This window comes from Calliphora vicina, chromosome 3 (genome assembly GCF_958450345.1).
Source record: "Calliphora vicina chromosome 3, idCalVici1.1, whole genome shotgun sequence".
NCBI classification, from domain to species: domain Eukaryota; kingdom Metazoa; phylum Arthropoda; class Insecta; order Diptera; family Calliphoridae; genus Calliphora; species Calliphora vicina.
The window spans coordinates 83,323,400-83,335,049 of record NC_088782.1 but is presented as its reverse complement, the minus strand read 5'-3'; the positions used below and the strand labels follow the sequence as shown (position 1 = coordinate 83,335,049).

The window sequence follows — 11,650 nt, the reverse complement described above, 5'->3', positions numbered from 1 at the left end:
CCAAGAACATCATCTCAACAGCATCGTCAGGATGATGAAAGACCTTCTGTGTCAGGCACTCAAAACCAAACGAAGTCGTCCAGTTATCAATCGGCACGATCTGCCACTTCTAGTGCAAATGAGGTAGAGTCAATTCAGGTTAATTTATCTCAACACAGCGGAACTACTATTTTACCAACAGCTTTGGTTCATGTAGAACATTTAGGCGAAAAACTCACTGTTCGAGCGTTGATACAGGGTCAACTAGAAGTTTTATCCTAAAACGTATTCAAAAGAATCTATCGATACCTTTAGAATCCCATCGTAGCGAAATATCAGGATTTGGTGAGACGGTGGTAGGAAGTTCGAAGGGAAGGTGCTATGTGACAGTTAAATCTCGAATATCCGATTTTAAAATTAAAATCCGAGCGATTGTGGTACCAACATTGGCACATTTTATGCCTTCACGGCCTATTCCAATCGAAAATTTAGAAGATATAAAAGGTTTAAAGCTCGCAGATCCCTATTTTTATAAACCTGCTGCAATTGAAATAATTATTGGTAGCGATTATTTGCCTTTTATAAATTTGAACGGCGTAAAGATGAATATTGGGAATTATCTTGAAGCTCGAGAGTCCCAATTCGGATGGTATCTATTAGGCCCTGAACCAGACACAAAAGTCCAATCTTTCCATACATTAGTTTCGCCTTGTCGCGATATGGTTCTTCATGAACAACTGAAGAAGTTTTGGGAGATAGAAGAGGTGGAAATAAGTGATTTTCAATCGGAAAGCGACATTTATTGTGAGAATTTTTTCAAACGTACCACAATCCGACAATCTGATGGACGTTACGTGGTGCGACTCCCTTTTAAGGAACAATTTCCGAAAGAGATTTTTTTGGGTCCCTCTCGAAATATGGCTCTAGCGCAGTACCACAGAATGGAAAAAACGCTCGAAAAAACTCCAGATTTGAAGGCGCAGTACGCTGAAGTTCTCCAAGAATATCTAGATTTGGATCATATGGAACCAGTTGTACATTTTGAACCCAAAGCAGAAAAAGTTTCTTCGTTCTTTCTACCACACCATGCGGTCGTCAAGCCCGAATGCAAAATCACCAAGGTTCGAGTGGTATTTAATGCCTCAAAGAAGACTGGAAGCGGGTTTTCGTTAAATGATGTGCTGTACCAAGGCCCAACGCTTCAAACGGATTTGATGCAGCTCGTGCTACGATGGCGGAATTACAAATACATATTCACTGTGGACATACAGAAGATGTATAGGCAGATTTTGATGCATGAAGCAGATCGCCCATATCAACAGATATTATTCCGCAACAAAGCTGATGGATACGTGAATTCATTTCAACTTAAAACGGTTACGTTTGGCGTAAATTGCGCCCCCTTTTTGGCGATTAGGACTCTACTTGAGTTAGGTCATGATTGCAGACACATATATCCCAAAGCATCAGTTATTTTGAAAAACGAGGTCTACGTAGATGACATACTGTCGGGTGGACATACGCTTGAAGAAGCCAAGCGGAAACAAGGTGAGCTTATTAAAGCTTTGAAATCTGCTGGATTTCCCCTTAAAAAGATGACAGCAAACGATCAATTTCTACTCGAAAGTTTGTGCCGGGAGGATCTTCTAGACGAAGATTTCTTGAAGTTTGATGACTCCAGCTCTATAAAAACTTTGGGAATTCGCTGGAATGCAAATTACCCCATGCGCTATAAAATGAAAAATCTTGTCGATAATCGCAAGATTATTTGACCCTATAGGTTGGCTAGGCCCAGTCGTTATTATTGCTAAAACTTTGATGCAAGAATTATGGGAAGAAAAATCCGATTGGGATGAAGGGAATTTATTCTTAAAAAACTTGTCATTTATTTCAACTATTAAGATACCTAGATGGGTAGATTTCTCTCCAGGATATAAAATTCAGATACATGGCTTCTGTGACGCCTCAGAGAAGTCATATTGTGGTTCGGTATACATTCGAACAGAAAACTCCAAAGGCCAAATAAAGAGTCACTTGCTAGTTGCAAAAACGAAAGTGGCTCCGATCAAACGGACTACCGTTCCGAAACTTGAATTGTGCGGAGCTTTATTGCATGCTAAGCTCATCCGTAGTTTAATCAAGAACTGCCAGTTCTCCTATGAACTATTTTTGTGGACAGACTCATCCATTGTACTGGGTTGGTTGCAAAAACCTCCTTATACGTTAAAAACTTTTGTCGCAAATCGTGTGACGCAGATCATCAGCATCGCCAGCACTCAGCACTGGAAACATGTCAACACTGAAGAAAACCCTGCAGATATGGGCACGCATGGCTGCTCCCCGCAGGAACTTGCAGACAATCATCTCTGGCGGCATGGGCCTACCTGGCTACACCTTCCCACTTCGTTGTGGCCAATTCCTCGGACTTTTGATCCAGTCGATTTTGAGACGAAGAAGTCTATCATCAACTTTCATATTGAAGTTAATTGCGCAGATGTACTGCAAGAATTTTCATCTTTTCCAAGGGCGTTACGAGTTATTTGTTATCGACTTAGATTTATCAACAGAGTCCTAAAGAAACCTTTTTCAACCGAGAAGTTTATTACGGCTCAGGAAATCAGCTCAGTGAAAACTCGACTCATCTCTATCGCTCAAAAGATGTATTTTTACCGTGAATACGATTGTCTTAACCCTTTCGCTACATAGTATCTATATGGATACACGTAACTTTAGGAGCACTTTACACTCTCCAGGACAAAAAATAAGTTTGGGATTTTTTAGTTTATATTATTTTAAGACCTTTTTAATTATTTAAAATATTTTTTATAAGTTTTGTTATAGGTTTTATTCAAAAATTTTTTATTTAAAAAAAAAGATTTTTATTTTTTTGGTCAAAAATTGATTTTTTTATTATACTAAAAATATACATAAATTTGTTTTTTTCTTTATGAAAACATATCAAGCACCTACAGAAATCTTCATTTTAATCCATTCCGTTAAAAGTTATAAGTTTTAAAAATTCCGAAAGCCGTAGGAATTTTTTAAAAGTTGCATGTATCCATATGGATACAAATTAACGTTTTGGTGTAAAAAATAAACAAACATTGTCATTTGAATTCACATGCTGATACGGTACAGACGTTTATTTTCATTTACGCTTGTACTTGTTGAAATAAAAAAATGCCTAGAAAAATAAATGATTCTGAAATTGAAAAAATTTTAACTAATTTCGTTGATTCCGATATTTCTGATGATGAAACGGAGGAATCAGATATTATTAATAATTTGTTTGATGCTTTTGAAAGTAATCAAAGTTTTATGTTGGAGGAGCTTTCTCGGCAGGGCCCATATGAAATAAATATACAAGATATTGATCTAGACAATGATAATAACCATCCTACTATATCTAAAGATATAGCAGAGCAAGGATGCTCAACAGGAATAGTTGAGAACAATCTTTCAACTTCTAAAAGTTTTGAACCGAAAAAAGTAGATCAATTTCGTTGGAAAAAGACAACGTGGGACTGTCCAGAAAATATTTTTTCAGAAACAGAGAAACAGAAAGTAAATAAATTACCTGTAGAATATTTTTTAGAGTATTTAATGAAGATTTTCTTGGAAATATTGTTTCGTGGACAAACCAATTTTCTCTCATAAGAGATGGAAAATCTATAAATATGAGTTATGAAGAACTTCTAAAATTCATAGCGTTACAGATATTTATTGGTACAATTGGATATCCTAGATTAGAAATGTACTGGACAATTGGTACGGAAATCCCTTCGTTTCCAGACAACATGACTAGAACTAGATTTCACTTATTGCGCAATAATTTAAAATTTTCAGCAAATGATATTCAAAATGATAAATTATATAAAATCCGTAGCATTATAAATATGTTTACTCAAAAATCGTATTCTCTTCAAAAAGATGAAAATCTTAGTATTGACGAAATGATGGTTCCTTTCAAAGGAAGAACATCACTTAGGCAATTTATGCCAAAGAAACCTACAAAATGGGGTATAAAAATATTTTGTTTGTGTAGTTCGAATGGTATTGTTTATGATTTTGAAATATATCAGGGAAAAGGAACAATTATAAGTGAACCGTCTTTTGGATTTTGCTCAGATATAGTTATTCATCTTTCAAAAACTATATCTGAGCAAAATAATCACAAACTATATTTTGACAACTATTTCACAACATTAAATTTAGTTTTATATTTACGCGAAAAAGGAATTTGGTCAACAGGAACCATAAGAGGAAATAGATTTGGAAAAATTGATCTACAATCAGAAAAAGATTTAAAAAAACAAGGCCGTGGAAGTTTTGATTATCGCATAGAGCGGTCAAACAATATATTTCTTCTGAGGTGGCTTGACGGAGGAATTGTTCCACTAGTGTCTTCAATTCATGGTTCTGAACCCCTAAATTCAGTGCGCCGATTTTCCGTAGTAGAAAAAAATATTGAAATAACACAGCCAAAAATAGTAGCCGAGTGCAACAAAAATATGGGTGGCGTAGACAAAATGGATTTCCTTCTGTCTTTGTACAGAATTTCGATTAGATCTACAAAGTGGACTCTAAAAATTTATGATCATTTCATTGATATGGCTATTTGTAACTCTTGGTTAGAGTACAAAATGGACAACGAACACAATAATATCAAAAATAAATGTATGGACTTATTGAGCTTTCGCAATGACGTTGCAAATGGCCTCATTGCTCGATCCAATCAGCAAGCATTCTCTCGTAAACGTGGGCGTCCAAAAGCGTGCTCAAATGATATTTCAGTAAGTCCTTCAACATCCGGTAAAAGTCGAAAAATAACTCCAGCAAATTCTGTGCGATATGACGGAAACCAACATTGGCCGGAACATGTGACTGATAAAGGCAGATGTAAATATAAGGACTGTAAGGGTCAAACAAGATATAAATGTTCCAAGTGTGATGTTCTTCTATGTGTACCGAATGGATCCAGAAATTGTTTTAAGGATTATCATTATTTATCGATGGAATAAATTATATTTTATTATATTTTATTATATTTTATGTATTAATCAAAATTGTATTTATGTTTTTTAACTGGATGAATTATTTATTTTTATTTTATACCAAAAATTTATCTTATGTTTATAAATAAAAAAATAAATAAAAAAAAACTTTAATATCAAATTAATAAAATTTTTGCATTTTTCTTTCCCTTATAGTAAATTTGTATCCATATGGATACATTCTAAAAAACACATTTGGGGTAAAAATTTTTAAAATTTTTTTAATGATTATTGTTTCTAGGGTCAATAGTAGCATAAATCCAAAAAATTAGATTTTTTGAACCTGCCAATAAAAACTTGTAGCGAAAGGGTTAAGGAAAAAACCGTTAAGCCGTAAAAGTTGGCGGCAGGCTTAGTAACGCAGGTTTAAGCTACGAGGAACGTCATCCCGTCATTGTTCCAGAAAGATCACATCTCGCGAAACTTCTAGTTAACTTCACGCATCGCATTCTGCTCCATTCTGAGCACCATATAATGCTACGTGCGATTCGTCAAGGATTTTACATCCCAAGATTAAAAAATCTTGTTCGAAAATGCATTCGAGAATGCAAGGCGTGCACGATCTATAAGCATAAGTTCCAGCACCAAATCATGGCCGCACTCCCCCCAGAACGTGTAAACTTTTCCCTGCCATTCACATATACCGGAGTCGATTTCGCAGGTCCGTTCAGCATTAAATCCTCTACGCTGAGAAATGCGAAGATCTTAAAAGGTTATGCTGCGGTGTTCGTGTGTTTCTCTACTCGAGCCGTCCATTTAGAAGTTTGTTCAGACCTCTCAACCGATGCCTTTCTAGCCTGCTTCGACAGATTTACTGGGCGCAGAGGTCTCCCTAAGACAATGTTCTCCGACAACGGTCGAAACTTCCTCGGTGCAAGCTACGCTCTACTAAAAATCCACAACGATTTTCTAAAATCAACTGAAAAGGCTTTAATCGAAAAGTACACTACATTGGGCTTTACCTGGTCTTTTATACCGCCATATGCACCTCATATGGGTGGCCTCTGGGAGGCAGCAGTAAAGAGCATGAAGTCTCATCTGAAGAAAGTTACCAGCAACTTGTCCTTCACCTTCGAAGAATTCACTACGCTTCTAGTTCGTATCGAAGCTGTTTTAAATTCGCGACCTCTTTCACCTCTAACCGAAAATCCGAATGAGATTTTACCTCTGACCCCAGGACATTTACTTCGAGGAGCTCCGATTACAGCACTACCAGAAGCACCTGCTGAACCTCCACTCAAAGATGTTCCATTCCTAAAACGCTGGGAAAGATTGAAAGCGCTCCAACATATTTTTGCTCGACGTTGGAAGTCTGAATATATCATCGAGCTTCAAAGACGTTTTAAATGGCAGAGGGAACACGACAACTTGAAACCAAACGACATTGTGATAGTCAAAGAAGACTTTTTACCACCTACTGAGTGGATCCTTGGTCGCGTTACCAGCGTCATCTATGGTCGAGACAGCAAAATAAGAGTTGCTGAATTACTCACAAAGAATGGTACAATTTTACGTCCAGTTGTAAAATTATGCTTGTTACCAACTAACAAAACTGAAAGTAAACTCCCACCACATCCTACCAAATAATTTACCAAATTCCCCAACAAAAATAGAAAATTAGAAAACTTAATCGCACTAAATATTTTTTAACATTGTATATATTTCTTTCTTTTTTTTTAGATGGAGAAACGACAACGTTGTCACCTTTGTCATCTCAACCATCTTTTTCGGTTCTGCAAGACGTTTAAAGATTTTAGTGTTGGATTACGCTTGATGACTGCAAAAGTGCTTGAATTGCCTCGCTTACGAGCACTTCAGAGACAAGTGTATTTCTACAAAACGATGTGCAGCGATTGTTAACGGGCAGCCTTGCAATGGTTTTCACCACACTTTGTTACACCCAGAAGAAACAAAAAGAGACGTCCCCGCTAAACCTCTTCGCGAGAAACCAGTGGCCGATCAAGCTTCTGCAGTCACTTCACCAACGAAACCAGTGGCCGATCGAACTTCTGCACTCACTTCACCAACAAAACCAGTGGCAACCCCACAAGCCGCGATCCCTCAACCAGAGGACACCAAATTGGCAGCCATGGCCGATGAACTTCATCTTGAAGAAACCCCTAATATCACCAAGCAAGCAGCACAAGTGGCAGTAAAAAAGGTATTCGCCAATTCGACTACCCAGACCCCTACTCGTCCAAAAAGTATTCTAGTCAGCCAGGCTACCCAAACCCCACCTCGAGTAAACCGTGCTCAGAAAGCCTTAACCACAGCTCAGCAAACGGTGTCAACACAAACATCGATAACGACATCTTGGCCGGTCGAGCCTATAGTGAGAGTGAACCTGAATTGTGGAGGTCAGAAGATGTTCACCGCGTTTCTTTTAGACAGAACAGCAACGAGCTCGTATATTCTGTGGGATGTGGCCAAACAACTGCCAGAGTTTAAGCCAATAAGAAATGGTGGAGAGGTGTTCGGTCGTTTCATATTGGAGCCAAGTTTTCCCCATGCCACACGAGATTCGTTCACGATGGACCTACCCATACGAGAACGCTTGAATGTTCCTGTACCGGACCCAATTCTGGATTCTTTATTGCTTCAGCATTTTCGACAATACAATCCACTGGCTCATCCATTTTTTGATACCTGGCGTCAGATTGACGGAGTATTGGGTCGTGATGTCGCTCAAATAATTTTGAAGCCTTTGATTGAGCAGCCGTACCTTGACGTACCAATAGCCCAAGCATCTACATACCTTTGGCTGGATCGTGTCTGGAGTATGGAAGGGGTGCTCTTGCCACTCTTAGGGGGGAGCATGTTGAAGCGACTTCAACTTATTTTTTTTCTCATTATAATTTTTACTTTTTTTTGTACAGTGTAGAGAGAGTATACTCTAATTTTCTTTACTTTTTTTCTATATATTTGTAACAAAAACAACTTGGAGTCATTTTTATTTTTGTTTGTAAATATTTACTAATATACAGTGTATCACTTAAGTGAGTATGCAGCATAAAAATAGTTAAACATTTAAATTTTTGAGTAAAAATATGCAAAAATATTAATGTTTTTTTACACTAACAATAATATGTAGTATTGACTTACAGAAAAACATAAACATATCCAAAAAAAATTATCCCGTTATCATATCCCGTTATGATTTCTTAAAATGTAGAAAAAATCACATTACAAAAGTAAGTATGCACTTATTAAAGTTTTGACTCCCTCTTAAGCTGAACGCATTTTAATCGCGAAAAAAGTGACTAATTGTTTTTATAAATTTTATTCAGTGCCGAAATTGATTTTTTATTGGAAATTTTTCTAAATTCTAATTATGGCCCCTCATGGAAAGGAACTTTCACAAGATTTAAAAGATGTTATTGTTAAATTACATAAAGAGAAGAAAAGTCAGCGTGAAATTGCAAAACTTGTCAATAAGAGCAGTTCCACAATACAGAAAATTATAGAAAAATATAATAAGAAGGGAAATACTAATAACATGACTCGTACTGGGCGTCCAAACATCTTTACTGACAGGGAGAAACGAATCATAACGAGAAAAATAGAAGTGAATCCTAAGATGAGCGCTCCAAAAATAATGGCAGAAATAGAAAAAGAGACTGGAAAAACATGTAACCCACAAACCATTCGTCGGGTGCTGTATTCTGCTGGTTACCATGGCCGTAACATCCGCAAAAAGCCATTTGTAAACAGCACCAATAGAAGAAAACGGTTGGACTTCGTAGAGGAGTATGAAAATAAACATGAAAATTTCTGGAAATCAGTTATTTTTTCCGATGAAAGTAAGTATAATATTTTTGGCTCAGATGGAAGTCAAAAAGTGTGGAGAAAAGTGAACACTGAGCTCGATCCAAAAAATATGGCTGCCACAGTAAAACATGGTGGTGGATCTGTTATGGTATGGGGATGTATTGCAGCATCAGGTGTTGGAAATCTTGTGATTATCGAAGAAGTAATGGATAAGATGGTTTATTTGAACATTTTAAAAAATAATTTACATCAAAGTGCAGCTAAATTGGGACTAACAGGATCATTTGTATTCCAACAGGACAATGATCCTAAACATACAGCCCATATTGTTAGAGAATGGCTTTTGTATAACACACCAAAACAATTAAAAACTCCGCCCCAGTCACCTGACCTTAACCCAATAGAACATCTGTGGGATTATCTCGAAAAAAAAATCAGAAGTCATATCATTACAAGCAGAGATACCCTAAAAGCTGCACTAATTGAGGAGTGGAATAAAATTCCACCTTCCGTTACCCAAAATCTTATCGCATCTATGCCATCAAGATTGAAATCAGTCAAAAGGGCCAAGGGCTATCCAACAAAATATTAAATATAAGTCTGACTTGAGAAATCGAAACACAGTGCAGATTTTTGTGAAGTGCATACTTACTTTTGTGACCTGAATTCTAAACATTTTATTTATTATGTTGTTATTAACCAGTAATGAATTAGAAATATTTTTACTTTTTATTATTTTTCTTAAGATCTCATATAAAATAAATGAAAAAATATAGTTTTATGTTTTTATTTCAGCTTAGAAAGCTTTATTTTACTCATTTCAATTATTTATATTGTTGCATACTCACTTTAGTGATACACTGTATATAATTGAGTTTTTTATGCTCATGATAAACCTACTGGTTATCTAGTTTTTAAGTTTGTTTTTGAATTTCAAAGAAGCAAGAAGCTTCAATAAAACTTTATTTTTTACAAGAAAAAATCAAAGTCCCTTTTTATTATTGGAAAAATACATAGGCTAAGAGAAAGTCTAGCCTACTTCCGGTTCGAAGGACCAAAATGTAGGCTAGACTTCCTCTTAGCCTATGTATTTTTCCAATAATTAAAAGGGACTTTGATTTTTTCTTGTAAAAAATAAAGTTTTATTGAAGCTTCTTGCTTCTTTGAAATTCAAAAACAAACTTAAAAACTAGATAACCAGTAGGTTTATCATGAGCATAAAAAACTCAATTATATATATTAGTAAATATTTACAAACAAAAATAAAAATGACTCCAAGTTGTTTTTGTTACAAATATATAGAAAAAAAGTAAAGAAAATTAGAGTATACTCTCTCTACACTGTACAAAAAAAAGTAAAAATTATAATGAGAAAAAAAAATAAGTTGAAGTCGCTTCAACATGCTCCCCCCTAAGAGTGGCAAGAGCACCCCTTCCATACTCCAGACACGATCCAGCCAAAGGTAGATGCTTGGGCTATTGGTACGTCAAGGTACGGCTGCTCAATCTCAGGCTTCAAAATTATTTGAGCGACATCACGACCCAATACTCCGTCAATCTGACGCACAGTGCTTTGTTTTCATATAGGCAATGGACAAAAATAGAAGGAGTTATTGCAGACAAATAAAAATTTGTGGAACATTACCCTTTGGTAAGGTTAAGAAAAAATATAATTTTTGAAAAAATCCGTGAAAGGACACGGGTACCTCCCATATATCCTGAACATATAATTTTGAATAAAATTCACAGTTATACTCCTAACATTTTAAAATTTGGTTATAGTCATTTTAATAAAGTTATTGTTGTTTGTGAAAATTTTTATTACAATCGCAGCAAGGATTCGGGTGGCTGCCATACATCCTTTTCCTTAAAAAACTTATAAACCTGTATAAAATTATTAATTTTCAGAAACTATTGTTCTCTTATAATATTAGATGCAAAGTTATGAAAATTTTATCGGAAGGATACTCATAATTCCAAGACATCAAGATTTCAATATCCTGTATAACATATAATTTTTTTTTTTTAAAAATTCGTAAAAATCGTTTCTTATTTTGGAACCAATTTGGTTATAATCATTTTAATAAAGTTATTGTTGTTTGTGAAAATATTTATGACAATCGCAGCAAGGATTCGGGTGGCTGCCATACATCCTTTTCCTTAAAAAACCTATGAACCTGAATAAAATTATTCATTTTCAGAAATTATTGTTCTCTTATAATAGCAGATTAATTTAGTTATTAACATTTCAATTCTAGCAAGGATTTACATAACTGCCATATATCCTTTTTTAAAAAAAATATTGAAATATTTTATATATTTTCTAAATTCGGAAGGACGGATGGACGGACATTTTCAAATATTGATAGCCTTATGGTTCAGCTGTTATTAGAAACTGGATGTTGGACTATACTTTAAGTGTTCCTAATATCAGCAGAAGCTCATATTAATATCTAAATCTAAGGATATGTAGGTTATATTAAATTATTGAGTTACTTACATTTACGGTAAAAATGTATTATTTATGGGTGCCATCAAAACAATTTTTTTTTAAAGTTCTAGTCAAAACGGACAAATAATGATTTCACATTATAATAAATAAGAGATAGGCATTAGATAAAATTAAAGAAAAATCAAAATTTATTAACACGTTTTTTTTCAAAATTAAATCAAACTTTAGAATTTTTTTTGATTTCAGCAAAAAAACATACAACATCAAGAACCAAATAAAGACCTATTAATACACTTTATGCCATTAAACTACTTTTGTTAAATAACGCAATATTTCTTAGTTATTTAAAAGAAAAAACGGTATTATTTTATAAAAAAACCAAAAATCTGGAGCTATTT

General features: G+C 35.0%; 1 protein-coding gene across 1 annotated transcript in view; it reads left to right on the top strand.

Moving 5' to 3' along the window:
* The first annotated feature begins 10,190 nt into the window (after positions 1 to 10,190).
* Positions 10,191 to 11,650, top strand: part of LOC135954236 (G-box-binding factor-like) — a 36,312-nt gene continuing 34,852 nt past the window's right edge. Inside the window, exon 1 of the mRNA XM_065504316.1 lies at positions 10,191 to 10,451. The gene's annotated coding sequence lies outside the window, so the exon portion shown is untranslated. The remainder of the gene's footprint in view (positions 10,452 to 11,650) is intronic.